The sequence below is a fragment of the Epinephelus lanceolatus genome, chromosome 17, assembly GCF_041903045.1.
Source record: "Epinephelus lanceolatus isolate andai-2023 chromosome 17, ASM4190304v1, whole genome shotgun sequence".
Classification (NCBI taxonomy): Eukaryota; Metazoa; Chordata; class Actinopteri; order Perciformes; family Serranidae; genus Epinephelus; species Epinephelus lanceolatus.
The window spans coordinates 9,356,911-9,381,624 of record NC_135750.1 but is presented as its reverse complement, the minus strand read 5'-3'; the positions used below and the strand labels follow the sequence as shown (position 1 = coordinate 9,381,624).

The 24,714-nt window shown below is 40.0% G+C and overlaps 1 long non-coding RNA gene across 1 annotated transcript in view; it reads right to left on the bottom strand.

Moving 5' to 3' along the window:
• Nucleotides 1-24,714, bottom strand: part of LOC117248488 (uncharacterized) — a 115,512-nt gene that overhangs the window by 60,083 nt on the left and 30,715 nt on the right. The window contains exon 2 of the long non-coding RNA XR_004500919.2: nt 24,391-24,449. This is a non-coding gene — a long non-coding RNA (uncharacterized LOC117248488). The remainder of the gene's footprint in view (nt 1-24,390; nt 24,450-24,714) is intronic.

The window sequence follows — 24,714 nt, the reverse complement described above, 5'->3', positions numbered from 1 at the left end:
GTCCTGCGAGTAGGATAGGATGACTTAATGATAATAATCTCTCATTTCCATAGCCGGCATGCTTCACGGCCGGATCCTTGCCTGATTTCCTTATTAAGCTTCACAACAACAGCCAGTTGACACACACTGAAAAACTCTGAAACCTCCTGCTACGATATGATCGTTGCCTATATATAATTACATTTGGTTATAAATTAAACTGAGATCTTCACTGGGGAACATGTGCTCTGCGATTCAGCTTTATTAAGTGACCTAGTTGTTCTTGGACAACTGCATCTGACAGTTGTAAATACTGGGACAGAGGCGTGTCTTTTATGCGGTTATTGATTCAACATCATCTCACATGGAGGTCTTACATAACCTGCAGTGTGTCAGCATGTACAGAGACAGAGGCAGATTATTTTAGTGCCAATCCTCTCTTTAAATGTTTGGACCAGGTGGTTGCTTTTACTGAGAATCATAAAAGTTAACTTACTTTAGATTTTCCCCCCTCAAAAAAGTCCCCTGAAGCAGGTTTTAAATTGTAGAATACTGTCTCAACACTGACCGATATTCAGCATCACCTTAAAGCTGTATGATGCTTCTTTACTGAAACACTAAACTGCTTTCACTGCTTTCTCGAGCATGTAAATGTGAAATACTTTGCACATCACTTGGTGCCCATTTCCCCATAATTCTGTCTGACACACAGTCTGGGTTTTCTTTGGGGAAATGTGGATTTTACCTCAGATTAAGTTATGCAATTTTGAACAATGCGTGCCCATGCAACATGCATTGGTAACATGGTGTCTGGCAGGGTTTTACACATCAAGTTGCTGCCCTAAATTAGCTGTAAAGAGTGCGCTGTAGTTTCAGTGTGTGCATGAGGAAGTTAAAATCATTGCCGAGCTTAAATCAGGTGTGTAGTTTTGTAATTCTCCGCATCAGCTGCTGTAGAGAGAAAAGACACTTTCAGTTTTGAACTTGATTTCACATCCAGGTGCACGACAGGAGTTTGTTTAAATTTGTTTGAGTGTCCGTACATATTGTTCTGTCTGTAGAGAAAAGCATGATTCAGAGATTGAGCTCTTTAGTAAAAAGTCCAGGAGGAAGTTTGCAAAAAATCTTTAACAAACAGTTAGTTTATCTTTTATCTGCACCTTTGTAATTCTGTGCTATGATTTATACGGTATATCAGCAGCTGCAGAGTGAAATTAATCTGTCATCTTATCGCAGGTGGGACACTGGGCGAGAGGCAGGATACACCCTGGACAGGTCGCCAGACTATCACAGGGCTGACACATGGAGACAGACAACCACTCACGCCTACCGACAATTTAAAGTCACCAATCACCCTAACCTGCATGTCTTTGGACTGTGGGAGGAAGCCAGAGAAAACCCACGCAGTCACACAGACAGAAAATGCAACTCCAAACAAAGCTGCCCTGGCCAAGTCTGAATTTCTAAACCCTAAAAACTACAGAAGGAACAACAGTGAGCATGTAGAAACAAAACCACTGCAGCAGGCAGGTGATCCCTCCGTCCCTGTGTGTACACCTCAGTGTGTAAGTGACAGTTGTGTTTTGGCTTTGTGCTGCAGAAATGAGCCAGTTACAACAAGGTTAAAGTGCTGAATATGAACTGTTTAAGTTCACATGCACTGAAGCACATATAAACTGCAGCCTTTTTTCATGCTGACCCCTCCTGACTCCCCAGAGGCACAGAAAGGCTACGAGTCCAACACTGCTCATTTAATGTGGATACAAACAACCTTAGAGCCTCAAAGTCTCTCACATATGACAATGAATAGAAGCATATCAGTGTTATAAAGCTTGTGGACTTCACTGTGCACAGTAATCTGGACTGTAAGAGGAGGGGAGGAATATTATTTCCCCTCTTAGATGATAAACAAACTAACGAGAGCTGATGTGAAGTCAGATTGCTGTGCGTTCTGTACTCTGCGTCTCCCTTATGTCTGAAACTGAACAGTCACTTCTACATAAACACACAGACGCATTATCATTAACACAGAAACTCATAACCACAACAATATAACAGGCTTTCCTTTGATGCCCACAGTACTTTTTGTAGAGGCAGGTGTCAATTTTCCCCCGATCAGATGATTACGGTTTCAATGAAAGTACCAGATTGATTGTACAGTTTCACTTGATGTTTATCTGAAATCAGACACGGGTGAATTTCAATCTGGGAAACAAACGGTTAAAAAAAAGGTCAATGATTTTTCATAAATGTATGACGGGATCAGTGCAGGGAAAAAAAAAACGAAACTGTGAGCAGAGCTGCATCGGAAACAAGCGAAGTTATTCCACTCAGTTTCACAAACAGATATCTTCCCGACTGCTTTGAGATAAAGAACTGAAATTTGCAGTTTTTATCGTTGAAGTCCTCCTGCGGGCAAAAATATGTTTGCTTTGCCTGCTTATTGTTAGTTTCACTGTGCAGAATGATGCATAGGTGTAGTTGACACTTTTAAGCTGCTTTAAAATGCACTTCCTGAAAAAGGCAAGTTTCGCACCTCAAAAAAAGAGTTAAAGACGTGAACATACACAAATAATTTCTTAAAATAGTATGATTAGTTAAGTCAAATATGCAACTCAAAGTGTGAATTGGAAATTAATGCATTGGTAATAGACTTTAAGCAAAGTAGGAGGCATCTTTTGTCCAGCAGTGAATCTCCATATGTTTTTTTTACTTGTAATTTTGAGAGTTTTTGTGGAAAAATCGCAACAGACGCAAATTATTCTTCAAAGATTTTTCCTTTTGAGTATTTCATGTGTCTTAAAACATGTTGGGAGGGACATTCTTTACGAGTGGTGGTATGTAACTGAGTACAAATACACTAGTCAAGTACAAGTACCTAAAAACTGCACTAGAGTATTTCCATTATTTGCCACTTTCTATGTCTACTACTTCAAATATTGTACTTTTTACTCCACTACATTTATATGACAACTTTAGTAACCAGGTACTTTGCAGATTTTATGATGTATTATTACAGGTTAAGCCAGTGGTTTTCAAATGCTGTGCCATGATGCCAATACAGGTGTGACATGGGATTTTGTGATAACCACACATTATTTTTGCAACATTCAGCTGGGCCTATACAGAAAGTTATAAATGAGTTTCTAATTGACTGAATCAGTATGTTGTGAGCACCCGTTATTTCCTAAGAAAGAGGCAAACTCTTGCTAAAAAAAAACGTAATTTAATTTAATTTGATATAATTTAAAAAACCTTCTAGTGCAGGGGTGTCAAACAAATGACCTTGGGGCCAGAACCAGCTCGCCAAAGGGTCCAATCCAGCCCTCTAGATGACTCTGCACACCTAATGTTGATGCACATGTGAAGGCTGAGAGGTTTAAAGAGCAGTTTAACAGTGAATAGATACTTCATGTACAATACTGCCTCAGAGGCTTTTCCACCCTGACCAGAATACAGCTCTCTGAAATAACAATAAGAACTTTCTATGGTCATATTTAAAGATATTGAACATTGTGCAAAAATATTGTCAACCAGCAGCTTCAGTACAAAACAATCTGTATCAGACCCCTATCTTAAAACTGTATTAGTAGAACCCAGATTGAATGAGACTGAATTATTTGTCAGGCAGGGGATGACTTAACCTGCTTCTGTAGTAGTTTCCACTGAAGTGGAAACTTATGAAATAAAGTCACATGTAATAAAAGTGAGTAACAGACAGACTGAAAGAGGAAAAACTGAGACATGATGGTGAATTTGCACATTATTTTTCTTTGCTCTATGTTTCGTAAATGATGAACATTTTCAAGATGAAAGAAAAATTTGAAGGGGTTGTTATTTATAGGTTATTATATGATGGTTTTATTGGTCCAACTGGGCTGTATATGACTGGCCTTGAATGAGTTTGACACCCCTGCTCTAGGGGAACCTATTTGTTGCTGTTCACACGTGGGAATTCAAAGTGTGTGACACATCAAAGGCTCTGATTGGCAGCCAGTGTGACGGATGATAACACTTAAAAGGAGAAAGCCGTGAGTGGGACAATGGATCGCTTTATTACGACAAAGCACCAGCGAAGACGACCAGTGAAAGACACAAAAGCTACCTGTCTTGATTTCTTATTTTTATTGTCTTGTGTTGTGATAACAGAGATAACACAGAAGCTAGTGTGCACAGACATAAATACAGGTTTGTGCCCGGGAGTTTGGCCTCGGGCACAAAAAGTTTGAAAACCACTAACCTCCTCAGCGGTACATGTAGTTGGGCAAATTCCCCCACCTACCAGCTGCAACATTAGTAATGCTTATCTATGCATCAATAATTATAAAGGTAGCATACATTATTCTGATACAGGCTGTTCTGCATCAGAGCTTCTACTTTTTGTGCTGTAGGTATATACTGATGCTGATACTTTTGCACTTTAACTTACTTATGCAGGATTTTAAATGCAGGACTTTTACTTGTAACAGAGGATTTAATTGTTACACTGTGTTAGTACTGTTTTTACACAAGTAAAATATTTCTTCTGCTTCTGTTCAGCTGATATAGTAAAAATCCACAACCACCAGATTAGTTTGAATACAGACTTTCACCACTATAATGGCACCACAACCACTGATTCAGAAAATGGCGTCTCTACCACCCTGAAAACATGTTTGTACAGTAGCCTTACACTCCAGTTTATTAGGTACACCAGGCTAAATATAATTCAACAGCGCTGCAATAAGTCCTTCATGAATAATGTTCAGTTTTGTGTTAATTTAATTGTATGATCATTTTGGAGGCTGCAGTGTGTGTAGGTGTTTCTGTTATTTTGTTCACTCCATTTATATCAATGAGAGACAGCTAAATAACGGAAACACCTTCCTTTATTTTCCACTACACACTTTATATATTTGCACTGTCTGGTTCACAATTAAAGCAGCTGTTAGCTCGGGTTGCAGGGCCTCGTGGCTACAATGTGAAAAAACAACAGCAAACACAATCCACCTCCTACGTTAACTGTCTGTGCAGCCTGCAGTGCAGCTACCAGCCTACCTTTATCTTTTCTAATATCCATGTTACGCTGACTTAAAGCGAGAGACACCAGTGGGGTGAATATTATCTTCCTCATGACCGCAGGTGACTCAGAAACACACAAACACACTCACACGAGAATTAAGATGTGAAACTTTATATATTCAAAGTTCAAAGAAAATGAAATTCAAAACACTGAAGTGGATTTCACAGCTCGATGCTTGTTTAGACGTGTTTAATCTGTTTTGGGATTTTACTGCCATGTTTATTTGTCATGACTCAGATACTGAATGAGAGGAATTTAGTTTTTCCCTTATATTCTCTCACTAAGAAATCATTTCAGCCCTGTGTCACAGAGTTAAGTTTACAGGGGGAATAAATGTCACTGTAAATGCATTTAACAATTATATTATTACAGAAAAAATAGATTTTTGATCATTAATTTTCCGAAATAATTTTCAATGACTGATTTAATAATTATGTCATGTTTTAAAGGAAATAATTAACAAAATGAGCACCATACATCTAAAAATATTAAAAGGTTTTATATTTTTATTTTTATTTCCTTGTAGATGCTTTTCTATAATTCCTACTGGTGTGACTCGACTGAATTTCCTTCTCTCTCTCTCGCTCTTTCTCTCTCTCTGTGTGAAAGTGTGAAAAGGAAAAACAAACCCAAAATGTCAAATGTGTGCCTTCTCATCACACAGGAAGTTTATTAAGCTGTGACATTTTGATTATCGGTTCTTGTTGTTTTGATGTTTACACAGTGATAACATACCTGTCAACAACATCGACACGCACGTGTTTTCATATAATGCAAAGGAAGTTGTGACATTTTGTTATTTTATTCAAATCACAGTTTGTTTTTCTAAAACTTAACAGTTTTAAATTCTAAAAAATATACTGGGACGTATTTTATCTAATTTGTACACAACATTAAATTACTGGAGATTCTCCGGTTTGGGAGATTAATAGATGGATAAACCGCACTTCTATAGACCTTTATTCTTTAAATCCTTGTTAATAATAGACTACTGTGGAAAAAATACATTAAAAGTTAAAGTGACGCGGTGGTGGAGTGAAAATATGATTAAACCTTTGATCAAAACCGCAAAACAAGTGCGTAAAATACCGGAGACTTGCCGCAAAATCCCCGCTGCGTTTCCCATTACGCGTCGGAGAGGACTCCAACCGTAAGAAGTGGAAAGTTAAAAACAGGATTCACATTTAGATATAGTCCTAATTCAATTCTTTATCCTGTCCTTTGTTTCAGCGCCAGCGTTTTTTGCGTAAAAGCAGCAGAAGCTCCGCGGACACGTTTTGAGTTTTGCAGGCCATCGTGTTTCATCATGAACTGGCTCCAAACGCGATCTGCAGCTGAGGTAGAAAACTCATCAAGACATGAAGCGAAATACACACACATGAATATGGCAATCGCAGTCATTTTTAGTGTAAATATTCATCACACTGACCTAAAGCCTAATTATTGTTTTCTGCAGCTGCAGCCGATTTTATATTGAATTTCAGCAGCAGCAGAAAAGCAAACACTTTATCCTGCAATTAAATATGAAAAAGTATCAAATTTTCTGCCTTTGATTTTCATAAAATTACCCCAAATGACGACATGATTAGTCACCTTTACAGTTCATAGTAAAGCCATACTCCTACAGTATATTCCTGCATTTCTTTTCGCGGCCCAGGCGTCTGCTGCGTGTCACAAATACCTAATTTGATAAAGCATTTCCTTTCCAGAGTCCCAACACTACACCTGTATCACACAGTCATCATACACAAAATACACTTGATTTTTTAGTTATTGATTAGGATATATTTCTTTGAAAGGGAGGTGTGTATCATGTAGATCAAATACTAATTCATAAACCCACGTCGATAAAACTCTTGCGCATTTTTTCGTTTGGGTAAAAATCCCATGTGACCTGTGGGCGTCTTAAAATCCTGATTGGAAAAATAACAAAGCGATAAAATGACGCACTTTTTAATGAATCTTACGCACACGATGTAGGACACACTGTGAGATCTGTTGCCAACGACTTCACAGCAAAACTAATGTTTTATCATGGCAAATAATGTAGATTATGTGACATTTAACAAATACAATTACTACTATAAATAAAAGAGATTATTTATATGCCAAAACCAAAACTCCAGCTTGGATCCGTGTGTAGGAATATTAATAACACGTATTAGATCTTTAGAGAGACAACACACACCATAAAGCAGTGGCCTATAAAATGATTTTACACTCATATATACAGTCTCAAGTGTCACAGCTTCACTGTCAGAACTTTATGTCATATTATTGGTGTTTTATTGTGATTATCTGGATGTAAAGTCTTATTTTCGTCGTGCACACTGTCACACTAAAAAAAAAAAAAGTATAACACACCTCTTGTAACAGATGTTTCATAATTGGGGTTAAATGGAGTTTTAAAAAGTGGCAGGTTAAAGTTCATGTTGGTGTCAGATCGAAATTCAACACAAAAGCGTCGAAAATTATGTTTTAATTTCACTGAGAGGTGTTTTAGATGGAGGCAAGATGAAGGATTGTAGCAGAGAGAAATCCTGCTGGAGTGAACAATAGACTGTGTTCTGTGGGAAGAAGTCGCCATCTAGTGGAGACATGGTGCAACTACACTTGTTTTGTCCCCCTAACACACACACAAGCACGCACACTTGACATTTACAGAGTATCATGACTTCACATTACTGTCTGTCACCCTGCCTGGTTTCAGTTTCTTAAACGCCCATATAATGAGACCTGCTCCCACCCAGGTAAACACTCCACATATGATGACTTATTGATGCTGTGATGGAGTGGAAACATGGTAAACTGTGTCAGTGTTTCCTGGAAAGCACAAGTTTACCGTTTATATCAGGGCTATAACTTCTGATAAGCTCATAACATGTGATGCACTGTTGGAATTCAAACAGTATATAGACTCACAATATGTTAATGCAGCTTTAATAAGTGTAAATACTGCTGTTCACAATGAGCTCTGCTTTGACTTTTGGTACCTGAGATACATTTTACAGTTTTTTAAAGATATTTTTTGAGGGCTTTTTGCCTTTATTTGATAGGACGGATATAGTGTGATAGAGAGAGTAGTACAGTTGCCTTGTGATTCGCTCCAACTTCGATTACATAACCATAAGTTACTACTTAACTAGACAAAACCAAACTGATGCTGTTCACCAACTCTTAATCTTAATTTTAAGCACCACATTGAAACTCTGACGCCCAAATTGAGGACAATACTTCGATTTCTGTACAGATATAAGAACCATTTCCTTTGTACATGAAAAAATAATTGTAGAATCTGCATTTTTTTATGTGTTTTGGATTATGGAGATGTTATACATGGAAAAGCTGCTGTCTCTACACTGAAATCACTACCACCTTTACGTAAAGGCTGCCTGGCCACATTTGGCTGTGAGACGGAACAGCATTGGTAGTTGTTCATATATAAAGCTTTGATGCAGATGCGTCCACCCTATGTTTCATCCCCTTTAACTCTGACCTCACACAACCTTGGTACTCGTCCACAGAACAGGTTGTTGCTTCACACTCCTTTAATCAGAACTGAGCTAGGAAGAAGGTCATTCTCCTACAGTGCACCTTATACATGGAATAATCTGTAACAGACCTTAAACTTGGACTCTCTGTCATCTTTATGGCTGTTTAAGTGCCTTATTTCTGATCTTGTTTTAATTGAGTGTAAATGCTTTTAACTATACATCTACACCGTAGCATGTTTATCACTCTGTATTTCTACTTTTAAAGGTCATTTACTGCTACTGTTGTTTTGTATGGTTTCATATCTGTTATAATTGATATGCATGATTGTTCTTTGTTTGCTCATTGATTTGATTTTAATGTCTTTGTTCAAGCTTGGCATCGATGGATTTGAGGGTCTCCCTCAACTAACTTCCTGAGTCTTAAATAAAGGTTTGAATGAATGAATGAAAGGGGCCACGGGTTGGAATTCAACTGCAGCCACTGCAGCAAAGACAAAGCCTGTGTACATGGGGCGCCTTGTCTACCAGGTGAGCTAATGGGCACCCCAAGATTTTCACATTTAAAGCATTTTTGGGGGGGATTAGTATCATTTCAAAGACTTAAAGGAGTTATATGTAAGAAATCTAAAGTAAATAGTCGTAAAATCATCCTAATGTCACAGAGACTAAGGAATAATGTTCATATAACATACTGATCTCACCGACAACAATAGTACAGCCAGAATATTCGCATTTTAAAAAAAAAATTATGGTCTGCAAATCATGTTTGTGTTTTGGCCTGTTGCGCCACCCACCGCCGTCTACCAGTCACACAGTCAGTAGAGTCTCAGCATCAGTTACAGTTACGACTGAGCTACAGCAGCACGGCAAGCAGCATTAGCAGTGTCCCGGTACATAGCATTAGCAGCCGACTCCTCCTCAGCTGTATCCCGGCAGCAGCGTTAGCAGCAGAGAAGCCGGACTTGCTCAAACGGTCCACTGGAAAACCGAAGATCAAGGATGCAGCCCTGCCACGGCAGCCGCCTGTGGGCAAACAAATCAGTCTCCAGCGTGCCGCTGTCCAGCAACCTCGAATCTGTAGGGGAGGGGGGGCGGGGGGGGGGGGGGCAGACACGACTCGCGGCAGTATTTTGAATTTGAGTGCAGTAACCGTTTCGGCCACATTCTTACATACAGCGCCTTTAAATAAAGGTTTGAATGAATGAATGAATGAATGAATAAATGAATGAAAGGGGCCACAGGTTGGAATTCACCTGCAGCCACTGCAGCAGACACACAGCCTGTGTACATGGGGCGCCTGCTCTACCAGGTGAGCTAATGGGCACCCCAAGATTTTCACATTTAAAGCATCTTTTGGGGGGGGTTAGTATCATTTCAAAGACTTTAAAGGAGCTACAGTGCTAGCTGAGAATTGCTGAACAAGTGACATTCTTGAAGTGAAATATTTAGGCTGTTGCCAGAAATATAGCCGTGAATAAAACAGGTTAACTCCCCTGCATCTTCACATCATGAAACATGCAGCTTCTCTCTGTCCAGCTATGTTGTGACTATTATTTATCGGGTGATAGATTATACGTCTGCCTTTTAATTGTGCTGCTGACATGAGTGTTATGCTGTAATACTGCACACTGACTCCCTGTAACAATTGACAACTGCTGCATGTACATTTACTTACGTCCAGTGCCTAAGTACAGTTTTGAGGTACTACTTGTGTATTTGTGCTACTTTATACTTCCACTCCACCACATTTTAGAAAGAAATATTATATTTTTTATGTCACTTCATTTCTCTTACAGCTGTTACTCACAACTGGATCAAGATTTAGGGGATAAAAACACATCCTCCACCTGCAGGCTGAGCTAAATTCAGAAACACCACCTACATGCTGCACGTTGAATAATCAACATATCTTTGTGAACATCTGTCAGACTATAGTTTTCATAAATAAATGATTCCACAGTGGGGATGATTGGTAACCTTTTCCTGGTGCAGCTGTTTCTAGCAGAAACCCAGAATAAAGACGTACTGTACTTTCCCATAAGCCCTGCTCTTTTCTCTACACGCCCTCCCCACTCGTCGCTCTGTTTGTTTTAAAGATCAAGAGGAAGAATGGAAAGAGCCGACAACAGTCACCTCACAATAAGACCAGGTAACACTGACATGAAGTTGAAACTGTGTGGTTGGAATAGAGAGGCAGAGGATGGAGAGATGTTGGAGGCTGTAAGAAGTTATTATATCTGTTGTTTTGATACGAAAAGACCTCTGTGGAAAATGAGATTTAAAGGAAACATTAAAATGAAAGTCAGACTTATTAGTAACACTATGTTTTGTTCCAGCACATAAAACATTTTTTTTTTAACAAATTACAGGTTAGATTTAGTCTGTTCTCTGTCTTATCCTGTTGGGGTCATGGGTGCTTGAGTCTATCCCAGCTGACACTGGGCAAGAAGCAGGGTACACCCTGGACAGGTCACCAGACTATCACAGGGCTGACACATAGAGACAGACAACCATTCACACAACGCCCGTTTCCACCGCAGGAACTTCGGGGTAATTTTACGGGGCCGGGGCCGTTGGTGCATGTCTCCACCGCAGGAACCACCCCCGAAGGACAGAGTTCTGGAACTTTTAAGGGGGCTAAACAAGTCCCTGCCTCAGAGTAGGTACTCCGAACGGCCCCGAAAAACTCCTGGGTGGGGCTTGGGATTTACTTGGTGCTGATTGGATATACTCAAGGAGGGATGTGATGTCAACAGAAAGCAACAAAATAGCCGCCATTTTTAAAACTCAGCAGACGAGGGTTAGCTCATTCATATAGTTTCCACTGCCATGTAAAAAAACTCACTAAATGGCCCGTGAAAAAAATAACTTTTCCAGCGGATATCTTAGTTACAACATGATTGAGCTAGCAAAGCAGTTTTGTGTTGCTATGTGTGGTATTTATTCAGTTTTGGGAAATCACGATGTCTAGAAAGCATCAGTGGCTGCAGCTGACAGGGACAGCTAACAGCAGCAAAGCTAACATCAGGACATCATCTGTTAAAAGCCTCCTGTTGTCGGATACGACATGAAACTACTCCAGTTAGCTCAATCATGTTGTAACTAAGACATCCGCTGGAAAAATATTTTTTTTCACGGGCCATTTAGTGAGTTATTACAGACACCGCTAAGGGCTAACAGCTAACGGCGTCCTTACGTCGCCCTGGTCAAAATGGTCGCGCAACGATTACGTCACATCCAGAGCCCGTAACTTTACAGGAACCTTCCTACTACTCTGCTCTCTCAGTGGAGACACGGCGGTTGAGAGGGCCGAGCGAGAGGACGTTCCTGTAGTAGTTCCTGCCCCCCAAATAGTACCAGGAACTTCTTCAGTGGAAACGGGCCTACTCACATTCACACCTACGGACAATTTAGAGTCACCAATTAACCTGCATGTCTTTGGACTGTGGGAGGAAGCTGGAGCACCTGGAGAAAACCCACACTGACACAGGGAGAACATGCAAACCCCCTACCCTGTCACCTCACAGCAAGAGGTGTGCCGTGCCGCCTTGTTTGAAAATATGCAGCTGCAAAACTGAGAATGAAAAAATCTGAAAAATAAAGTCTCCAAAAATGCTCCTTTAGTTGCTTTAAAAACAAAAACAGACTGAACAAATTAGAGTACCGGCACTGTGTCTCCCTCCATCTTGCAGGAAAACCCTCTTCCATCAACATGGACGGAGCTCAATTCCAGTTTTCAGACCTAATTTACTAAGTAAAAATTGAAAAAAATAAGTTTTTCTTGACCTGAAGTGCAAAACGTGATGACATCAGTTGGCATGTCATATTCTACAGATTGAAAAGACAGGATAACAATGGAGAAGTCAAGTGAGAAAACATCAGGAAAAAAAAAAGAGCATGCAGCAGTCTCATTCACAGTTGCTTGTTTTTTGGATAAAAACAAATATGTATAATTAGAGAAATAAGTTGGCAGGTGATCAATGTTTATTTCCATTGTGCAACGCCCTCCGTTGATGACACAGTCTCGATTACAACGGCTCCAGGCAAATGTGGTTCAACCACCTGAGCTAATTCGGTTGAAAAAGGGTATGAGAGAGAGAGAGAGAGAGAGAGAGAGAGAGAGAGAGAGAGAGATGCAAACACTGGCATGGCTTTACAGAATAAACTACATTGACATGAATGCTATTGTCTCACCCTATGTCTCATTTGGAAATATACTGACACATTTGAGAAGTCAATACATGTTGTAGTTTTCTGTCTTTTTTAAGCAACATAATTATGCATCTGTTGTTGCATTTGCTGCTGAGTGAATCAATAACTTGACTAAGTCTTTATCTTGTACAACTTACACAGTGAATGAAACATGATTGACTGTTCAGTGCAGTAAAAATGCATCACAGAGGCCACTAGAGGCTGACAGTCCTCCCAAAGATGGCGCCTCATTGAAAGCTACTGCACAGGCTTCAGCTGAATGCAGTCGTTGCACATGTTTAAAATGCAAGACGAACTCTGTAACCTCCATATTTCACCGAGCAGAATCGATAACGTCTCTAGCAGGACGATATTAGTCATTTTCAAGAGTTCGAAAAAGACGAGGGACGTTGTAGCCAACAAATGAGACAGCTAACTAGAATATGAGCCTCTGAAAACTTCTTTGTCATTTGTGACTTCTCTTACAACCCCTGAGTAATTAGCAGAGTGATGTTTGTGGCGTTCTTAGTCATTTACTGTATCTCCAAGCATAATTCGTGATGAGTAAAGGTGCAACAGAACACACACACCCACACACGCCCACGGACTAGTAGTGACCTACTACTGTTTTCACCTTGACAGGATATTCAGCGTTGACATTTATTGATCTCGAACCTGACATCTGACTCATAAGGACACACACACACACACACACACACACTCTTATCCTGAGTGTCATGAAAGGTTTATCGTCATTTAGGGACACAAATCACCAGCTCTCAACCGAAACCTGCAAGGCACACAAAGACACAAGCATTAACGCCTGCCAACACTCACACACACACACACACACACACACACACACATACACATACACATACACATACACATACACATACACACACACACACACACACACACACACACACACACACACACACACACACACAGAAATGACACCTTTTCTGGCACGTTACAATTTTTAAATCCCTGCAGTCAGATTTCTGTATGACTTTATGCTTTTGTATTCTATGTGTTAAGACTATAAAGGAAGCTCCTCTTCAATCAAGAGACATTATCCACCAGAAAAACATCACAACAACAGTTTTACAATCTTTTTCAATATACATGTGCGTTCTGGTTGAGAGTTGACTCATGCATTTCTACGGTGAGAAGGCATTTTAAGGACAATGTCACAGTTTCACGTTCAGACAAACCAAAACCAGTTTGATTCAAAGCAGTACTAAGCTTACACACACAAGCATGCATGCAAAAGAAATTCTTGCCCCATTTGCTCGTTCTCTCGTTTGTTGTTTTCTTCATTTTAATGTGGCTTGTTTTTGTCTTGTTCTCGTGCTCAGCATTTACTGTAAAGAGTTCACAGGGTAAAAATACACCTGACTTGGATCACTTCTAGTACAGCTGAGTCGAACAAACAACCGTGGTTTTCTCCACTGCACCATGTGTAAAAGTGCTGCTGATTAAGTGAGTTCTTCAGAGGGTTAAAGCAGTAATGATTTCACATTGTTTCTGCTGCAGTTGTGGGCCTTTTCAGAGGCGATCACACCCTTTGACAGTGGTAGTTTTAGTAGCATACACACAGCAGAGGATAAATACAGCACAGATAAAACATTTGGACTTTCTCCTTTTGTGAAACTGATAGGTCGTAAGTTAAATTTACAATAAGGGGTGTGAGTCAATGTGGAACTCTAGAGACTCTCTCTGCTCAGTTTTATTCCAAACTCTATAAATGTAGAGAATGAAAGTTCACTCTTGACCTTGGAGACAGTTGTTGACAAAATTATGTCACAAAGGTCCATATAGTAGCTGTTCTTTAAGGGCCTTAGCCTTTGTGCTCCACTGTCTCTCAGGTTAACTCATATCGCAGCTCCTGCTGCTGCTGCTGCCGTCATTAGTCATTAGTCATACTTCTACTGTTATTATACACATATGATTATTGTCACACATGTATACTGCCAGATACTAATATATACTTTCAACATATTGTACCACATATACATATATATACATATATATATATATATATATATATATATATATATATATATATATATACATATATGTATATATACATATATATATATATATATATATATATATATATATATATATATGTGTGTGTGTGTTTGCCTATTGTGAAGTCATTTCTTGGAGCATCTTCAAATGACGAATATCCCTGAAATCCTAAACATAAGCTTAAAGGTTACATAAATCAATAAACCATAATAATTGAATGAAGTATTGAAAGTGTGTCATAAAAAATATAAAATTTGACGTTTTTTCATCAGATTTCACAAAATAAACACAAAAAAAACGTATTGAGCCAAAATGTAAGACACAAGAACAAATATTTCTACACACTCCATAAGTTATTTGAACATTTTTTGAAATATGCTCATTTTTATGAGCAGAGTGGGAAGACGTTTTGATAGATTTATTATTCATTTGTCTAGCACTGGATTTGCACTGCATGAGACATAGCATGATTACGTTATCACTATAGTAAAATGAATGAATGAATGAATGAATGAATGAATGAATGAATCATTTTTAATTTCAGTTACATACATCTGGAGAAACAAAGATTATTTCACACAAAATTTTCTCACAGTCAGTGACCCAGAAAGGAACAGGCTGAAGCCCCAGGCTTACTTTGTCTATCCTATATCAACCAAAGGATGACCCAGAATATCAACAATACAAAAGAAAGAAAATTGATAACAATAATCCTCAAATATTTTACATTTAAATAATTTTACATTTTAATTAATAATCATTACCCATTTTAAGGCTTTTTAAAAACTCAACAGAGAGCAACACAATTTCAAATCAGCACTGAGTCCATTTCATAGTTTGACTCCAAAACTGAAACACATCTTCACGGCTATTCACTTCACGTTTCATTGATAAGCAACCCGTAAAATGTGATGACACGGAAGACAGAAGCCTTAGCTTTCTGCCGCACCAAATGAAAGCTCTAGCTAGTATGCTTCTTATTTTACATCTAAACAGGATGATGCAAACAATGACGTCCTGCAACCTATCACAGCCGATCGTGGACGTCCATGGGATGTCCGTTAACATACTTCCACTTCAGAGCAGCTACTAAATGGACATATGGTGAGACAGATTTATATCTGTTTCCAAGGCCAGGAATGAACTTTGAATCTCAACTTTTAAGCTAACTACATTTGTGCATCTGACAAACTCTGCGTAATACAATCAAAAGATCCAGAACAGCTACTAAATGGACTTTGTGGTGAGATTTGATAAATGTATTTTTAATTAAAGGGAGGAAACTGAATTTTTAAGTCATCAGTGATGTGTGGTTCAATACTGGGGGTCTAGCATACTGTGCATTCATTGTATACATTCTCTTGAGACTAATATTAACATGTGCAGTAATTTGCAAATGCGTTCATTTGTATGTGATATTTCAGGTGGAGTATTATCACAAAAATGTAAAACACAGTCTATTCTCAGACTGAAAGAACGTAGCCATTCTTGTGTACCATGAGGGAGCTGTGGTGCAAAGTCATTCTCTATCTCTCGTTTCTGCTTTAATCCTCTGGATGACACATAGCACGTTCTCACTTCTTCTGTAGCTGCTCTTATCTGCTCAACCCAAATCTTCAACTATATAAATAGATTCCTCTCAACCCCAGCTGAAAACAAAATGTCTATACGTGTTCTCGAAATATTGTTGTTTCTATCTCAAGGTTGCCTGGCGTGTAAAGATTTACACCCACCAAACTAAGACCTCTTTAGAACTTTCATGTTTCTGCTGAGTGGTGCTGAATTTGAGTCGTGCTCTTTATGTGTGGGTATCATGAGCAAATCTAGAAGAGAGGCCTTTCATGTAATTCATCTGATCAGATTGACAATAACATGACTCAGCAAAAAGTTTTCCTATTAACCACCAATGCAATTTAAGCTACGGTAAATATAATTTTGTGCATGTAGAATAGCAGTCACAGCAGTGTATTAGGTTAGATAAGAGTGGGAATTATTTGGCAATATAGACCACAGACCGTTGCAGGTTTCCTGTGGTTCTCTACTTGTTTCTGGTTTGAAAATATAAAGCAAGACAAAGAGTTGCTGTGTCATTGGTTGCACCAAAAATAAATAAATAAAAAAAAAAAAACACATTGATCTCCGATTCGTTTCCCCGCCATGTTGTAAAAAAAAAGAAGAAAGCAGCTCAGGCTTTAGCGCCAGGCTATAGACTAGACCCGAATTATGTCATAGCCAACTCTGTGACTCCTTTTGGGGGCAATGCACTGTCATAGAGAAATGTGAAAAAGCAGAGAAGCTGCTGTGTAACCACGGCTTTCACACTAAGATTACACAAAACCTGGTGATTAGATCAAACAAAGATGTCCAGATAAGAAATATCCTGCCACCGTGTTGGGTGAATCATGCACTTGAACGCGGGAAGACTGAAGAGACATGATGTCGATCAACTTTTAATAATGAAAGTATTGTGAATGCTCAGATTCAGGCAAGGTCCCAAAACAATTATCAGACATGCCTGTTAGACAAAGGCTTGTTTAACAAATAATAATTGTCAGAATTATAATCCAAACACACCAAACTTTGGCTTTCTAGCCCCCAAAAAGGGGCGTGGCCTTGACATTTTACGAAGTACTTGATGTGTCAGTCTGGTGTATATTAGCTTGATCAGTGATGCTCGGTGAACTAGCAGTATCAAACTGAGTTAGAACAGATAGTAGATGCACTCTTCCTTCTGCACAAGGATAAAGTACTACAGGAAAGATAAAAATATGTATTTTTGATTTTGGGGTGAACTGTCCCTTTAACAAACCAAGCAATTTGCCACCAGCACACATAAACTGCACATTCCAATACTCATCCTACCATAGTATGCCAGAAAAAGATTTGTATGCCCCAATACATAGTATGTCAACTGCAGTGTGCCAAAAATACCAGGATGTTCTGCTACATCCGGTCTGATTTTACGGTAGGCTAGGCTATGCAAGCCAGCATGCTTTTCTGGCTATTGGCTCACAATCCTCTGCGCAGTGGACGATACGTCACATGGACTAAGCCACAAACAGACGACAGCTCAGTGACAGATGATTGACAGCTGTCAGATGTTGCAATGCCGGAAGATATTCTTGATATTAACTGACGCCCAGTCGAACAGTTATAAAGGAAACAGACTTCTCAGTGTAGTTTAGTGGACTCCTTTAACATAACTCCCTCCAGCACAGTCTTTTCCAGGTATTTCTCTGACTCTTGCCTGATTTTGTGATCTATCAATCCACACCCAGCTAACTCTTTACTAGAACGTACTAAAGGCTGCTGGGAAATTAGTCATGTAAATATGAACAGTTTAAATAATTGTTTATCCAAGGCTTGATTGACAGCTACATCAGATACTGTATTCTCTCTTTTATGTATGGGGGTGGGAGTGTTTGGTGCTTCTCTACCCGGCAACAGAGCGCTGAGTCATCTCTGTCGCAGCCCTCCCACGCCTACCCACGCTGCACTGCTCTCGGTCTCTCTCAGTGGTAGAGATGCAGGGCCATGGACACGATACCAAAACTAACTGCATCACTTCATCCAGGCCCACAGATGACAAAAACACACATTTACCGTAAACGGGGGGAGCCTTGACGGAACAAGGCTGGCATAGGTGGGTGTGAGTGTGTTATGTGTGTGTGCGTGAACAATCTCCTAACAATATATGGAAACTGATACCACGTATAGATCATTATGAAGAGTGTGAAGAATCAAAGGAATGAGAAACAAGAGCAGAGTGAGAAAGAGAGTGAAAGAGATATTGTGTGTGTGTCTGCTGACCAACTCTGGAGAACAACTCAGTGGGCCGCAGGTTTCTGATAGCAAACAAGTCAAATGAGGCATACAGGTGTTTCAAATGTTCAAATAAACTTCGGTTCAGACCACAAAAAGGGCTACCACTGAGACATCAAGCTCTGCATGTTTTTGTCATTTCAATTTGTCAGATTGAGAAAGGGAATATAGAGAACACAGGCCTGCCACTGCCCCTCCTGCATCTCTTGGCCTTTTTTCAGACACCTCAAGAAATGATGCAGACAGGTTTGTTACTTTTTCAGCTGCTCAGCGAGGAGCCAAAATTATACTTTCTGCACCTGCAAAGCCACAAGGATGTGCGAGACACATAAGGTGCCTGCATCTGCATGACCCCGAGGTCCTGAGATGAGCAAAACATGGGCTGTGCCTAAACATCTATCAGCATACGAGAGCGCTGATCAGACTTGTCTGGAACGTGTCTATATATGAAGAAAATCCAGTGGAGAAGGCTATGTATGGACCTGCATGCACATCAGCTGTCTGCAGTGATGTTTGTGCCCATTTTAGGGTAGCCTATAGTCAGGGCTTTAACTGCATTCTTTCTGCTCTGAGACTTTTGGTCAAATGAACCAGTGCAACAAAAAATGCTTAATTCTTGATATTAATATTGTGAAGAATGATGGACACTGGTTCACAGCGTAGCAAATCCACTTGTTTAGATGAATTTATTTATGATTTTATTTGGCAGTTTCCTCTTTTTAAGGAGTCAACAAACTAGACATATTTTTGTTGACTGTTGTGATAGATCACTCCAGCCAAAATACAATGATTAGCGACTTAAAGCAAATGTCAGCCAGGGATATAAAGCTGGGGCATCAGTGAGCCCTTACCCCCCCCCCCCCCACTTCCAGCACCTTTACTCTCACCACACCTGTCTTTGAACTGTGCCTTCATTGTGACCTCAACTACACAGCTGTAAAGTTTGAGGCAGTGGGGGTGCCAATGACCCCTTCCCTACTTCCTACACCCCTGCTTCTGCTCCACACCCATCTTCGAACTCAGCCTTCATTTCAGTCTAAACTACAAACCCATAAAGTTTCGTGACTGCATCTTGCACAAATGTAAAGTTATCGCATCGACAAAATGTATCCACAGACAGACATACAGTATAGACACTTGGCAAAAAACTCAAAACTGCTTCTGTGGGAGTTTCTGCTAAAAATGGTGTCACCTGGACCACATTTTGCAGTGATGACACACATACATAAACTCACAAGTTTAAAATAATACCAGCTGTCATGATGTTGTCGCAGCTGTTAATCATACTGCAAATAGAAAGTAGCGAGTGTGAAAATAATCTCTTCTTTTGGTAAAAGGTTAATGTTTTTTGTACATTTAATCCTATTGCATTTACAGTCAATGGAAAGATGTGAGTAGACATGAACTGACAGTGTGAGCTGAGGGTGGAGTGAATTTAGGCAAAATCATAATCATGCTTGGCAACACTGACGCTCAGCAAGCTAAATAGTCTGTGTGCTAAATTAGCAAAGCAGCTAATGATGTGAGATGCAACTGTTAGCCAGCACTAAGGCTAGCTACTACTAGATATTGTGCTGTGATCAATTGAACAGGAACAACTTGGGGCTGCAAGGCCATCTGGTCTCAGTGAAAATCACATGACCTTGCCTGACCACTGGCCTGAAAATCATTCCCTCATACACAGTTATGACCATATAAAGGCCATTAAAATGTCCAGAAAACTTTATGTGCCCAGCACACATCTTTAATTGGAATGAATGGGGCACCATCTTGGGAGATGGTAAACAGCTCTCTTAATACATACATGTAGGTGATGGTTTCATGATAGTGCAAGCAAACAAACACAAAGTCGGTGAAATTATCACTACCTAATCAGCCACATAGATCTTAATCATGCTCAACAAGAGCACATGTTTGCAGCTACTGCACACCAAATATGGCTGCAAGAGGGTGCAAAGTATTAAAATCAGATGTTCTGAGTTTGGCTAGATAAACAGATATGAAGTTGGAGGCTTTAAGTTTCTGCAAGTATTGTAAACTGTTAGTATTACTACCTACAAAGATATTTGTGATTTGCCATTGAGGAAAACAAACAACACAACACATACCCTCACCTTCCAAGTGATAATTTACCAAAAAAATAAAAATAAAAAGTTGTACCGTCTTGCAAGGGGATTAGTCCTGCCACGACGCTAATCCACAACTTCAAATAAATGTGGGCCAGGTCTGGCACAATATCACATTTTCACTACACTGTTATCATGTAAAAAGAGTTCACAATAACAATATTAATGCATTATCTAAGGAAATTTTGAAAATAAATCATAACGCTATTGGTCAAATTCATCTTTAACTTTATTAATCGTGTGCCTTTATCTTTTCTGGCGAATTAATTACACTCAAAATAAGGAAATAGGGAGGTGAAGAGAGAGTCTGTAACCATAACACTACAAACACGTAGAAAAAGGGCATTGACACTTAATGGACACTGCAAAGGAGTGGATGGCTTTGGGGGAGGGAGCCATTTTGCCACCTTGCCGTACTGTATATAAGGTACAATCGTGGAATGGGTGGACAGAGTGGTCTTGCCTTTAATCCACCATGAGAGGTAGTAACAGCGCCGAAATGCTGTCTGTATGAACAGGACAATCTGCCGGACGGGATCGTGTTCAGCATGGATGTGACGTTTCGACGACGTGTTATGCATGCGACAAACCGTGGGAGATTTAAAAAGTAGCTGTTAGCAATTAGCAGCTAACTCCTGGAAGAACAGCAGCTGTAAATGTCCGCAAATTGAGAAAACAATGAGGTCCGGAAGCTCCTTACGCTCTGAGCAGAGGAGCAGCTTTGTCACCACATAACAGAGATGGTAAATGATTGTTATTGACACATTATAGGGAAATTTCGGTTTATTTCAACCTGTCTCCTATCGTCCTAAATTTGTTTGAAGTGACTAGTGACATAAAAATAATAGTTAGCATGTTACCCGTTAGCCTAGATACAGCCGTAGCGTCAGACCTGTTAAAACGTAAGTGAACGGGCAACCTTCAAGTGCAAAGTTAGTCCACTAAACGAGCTTTTTCTCCACAAAGACCACCTCATATCGTTAGGATAAATGTCAGAGAACATATAGAAAACGACATGTAAACGTGTTGTCTTACCTTACCGGTGTGCTGTCATGTTTGTTAACCATTTAGCTCTGCTTTCCAAAGTGCGGCTGAAATATGGCGAGCTCTAGATAAAGCCCAGCTGGATACTACTCCAGGTGGAGGTGTCTCGTCCTCGGTCACATCCAGACCTTGAAAACAAGGCTGCAACCGGTCCCATTCCTTGCAACAGAGGCATTCCTCTTCTGTGGGCACTGGGGCACAGCATTCACAGGTACACCACCAATCTCCAGAGCTACGCAGCCTTGCAGCAGCCATTCCTCCTCTCTCGTCCTCTACCTGTTGCGCCTCTCTCTCCCTCCTCCTCCGTTCTTCGATTTCACAAAGCTCTTCATCAGTGTATTCCGGCTCAAATAAATAAGGGCGGCCATCAAAATCTGCAAAATCAAATTTTCTCCTCCACAAAGTCGAAGTCTGGCAAAAAGTCAGCCATTATTCTATAAATCTTTCATAAAATAAATGAATGAACTTTTCAGGCTACTGTCTGGTTCTGCCTTCCAGCTGTTGCTGCTTGTTCTCACGAGATTTCAGGCACAGTATGAGATCGCTGCTTGTTCTCGCGATATTTCGGCCGCGCTTTGGAACGCAGAGCTAAATGGTAAACAAACATGGCACCACACCGGTAAGGTAAGACAACACGTTTACATGTCGTTTTCTATATGTTCTCTGACATTTATCCTAACGATATGAGGCGGTCTTTGTGGAGAAAAAGCTTGTTTAGTGGACTAACTTTGCACTTGAAGGTTGCCCGTTCACTTATGTTTTAACAGGTCTGATGCTACTATGCGCCCCGGCTGTATCTAGGCTAACGGCTAACATGCTAACTATTATTTCTATGTCACTAGTCACTTGAAACAAATTTAGGACGATAGGAGACAGGTTGAAATAAACCGAAATTTCCCTTTAATGCCATTGATGTTGTGTAGAAAGATGTCACACACTAAAGACCAGTGCTGTTTTGTTACATGTCACACCCGTCAAACGTCTTTTGATTCTGCAAAGCCGTGATGCAGTGGAGTTGAGTGATGCTGACATCATTTGGTTCTGTGCAAAAATGCAAAGGACGCACAAAGAAGGGACTTTGTAGTGACGGTATAGTGCGATCTCTGTGGGGCTAAAGTGAAAACAAAAACAAAATACAGTTTAAGAGTTGCTGGATTCTTAAAACAAAATTATCATAGCTGTATTATTAACTTTCTATCAATATTTCATTGTTAAATATCACGGTCATCATCAATACTAGTAACACCCCTAATGTGGGTCAGTGGCCTCTTCCCTACTTACCTACCACCCCCACACTTCTGGCGCCTTTGCTCTGACCACACCCATCTTTCAACTCCACCTTCAGTGTGATCTTAGCTACATATCCGCAAAGTTTCATGTCTGCATCCTGCACAGTTTTTGACACTACTGCAGTGACAAAATCTGTCCAGAGACGGACAGACACATAAACACCTGGCAAAATACTCAGAACTGCTTCTGTGGTAGTTCCCGGTGCAACAGGTGTCAGCAGAACCACATTTGCCAAGACACAAACACTTGGGCTCAGAGGGTGAAAACAATATCAGCCCCGCCGTCATGTCTGGTAAATATGTCTATGTACGCATGTGCGACACATTATTAGTGAAACAGTCAGGAATACAGAGATCACTTACAGCTAGCGCACTCAGCAAAACCTTTCAGTGGTTTAAAAATATGAATCTGGAGCGCAGTACGTTTTCTCGATACTCTCCTCATATGTACATACCGTATACACATACTATAACATGCTTCTCACAGATCTTAACTGTGCGTCAGTACAGAGTGTGAAACTCCCACTAACGTCACTGAAATACTCATTCCTGTACACAGATTGATGAAGGCGATTAAAGTGCTCCTGAGCTGGAGCTCTGTGATCAACTCGTTCCATCTGATGACAGCTGCTATAATATCACCAGGATACACAACACCGCCACTTTCACTTCAGCCCTTCAAAGGTGCGGTCAGTGCGTCACACCATGATTGCATGACTAAGTTTGGAGCCGCGGGTTATGTGCCAAGTGCCAAATATAGCCAACATTTGCCGCAACCTGACCAACTGCCAAACAAACCGAACACATTGCTCCACACAGTGCCATCCACCATCTCTGTGATAATACAGTCAGATTTTGCTTTGTATTTATTTGTTTTAACCCATTGCTGCAGACGGAAATCCTCTTTAGCATGCTGTGCTATTTATTAATCAAGGAAAATCCCTCACCATGATCTATTTATAAAAAGGGGGATTTATCTACTGCTTTTTGAAGACTTATAAGAAATAAAATGAACTCAAATAGACGTTCAGCACCGCACAAACAAGTCGAATCCACCAAAGTTCGAAAAATGCTTGTAATATTTTCCATCTACCTCTTGAATCCTTCCTGCTCTTCAGCTCTGTGTTATGTCTTACAAATAAACAACTTAAAATCTAGGTTATTTTATTTTGGTTTGACTACCAAACCTTGAAAAGCAGAAATGCTGACCTAGAAAGACAGGACTACCAGCCTCGACACTAAAATCAGACAGAAAAGACTGTCACAGGACTGCAATCCTTCCTAGATTGATAAATACCAGCCAATGTTGAAAAAAAACACCTCATGTCCAGCTTGCTTTCACTCACCAGTTTGTCAGTCTTCATCCTCCTCTTCATCAGAAAGTCTCACTGCAAACTAAGAAGGGCTGAGAAAGAGAGAGCAGAGAGGAAAAAAGAAGAGAGAAGGAATGTTTTAATCACTCTGAAGGAAGCCAGTTATCTTCCCACACACATTGCTGAGTGTCCTATTCACAGACACACACACAACAACACACACATTCACACTGAGATACCTCCAAAGGTCAAGGATGAATCAGGAGAAGAGAGAAAAGAAAGGGGAGGGGGGGCAAAGATTAAGAGAATGAAAGGACAGAAAATCAGAAACAGGCCAGAATACAAGAGAGGAATGAA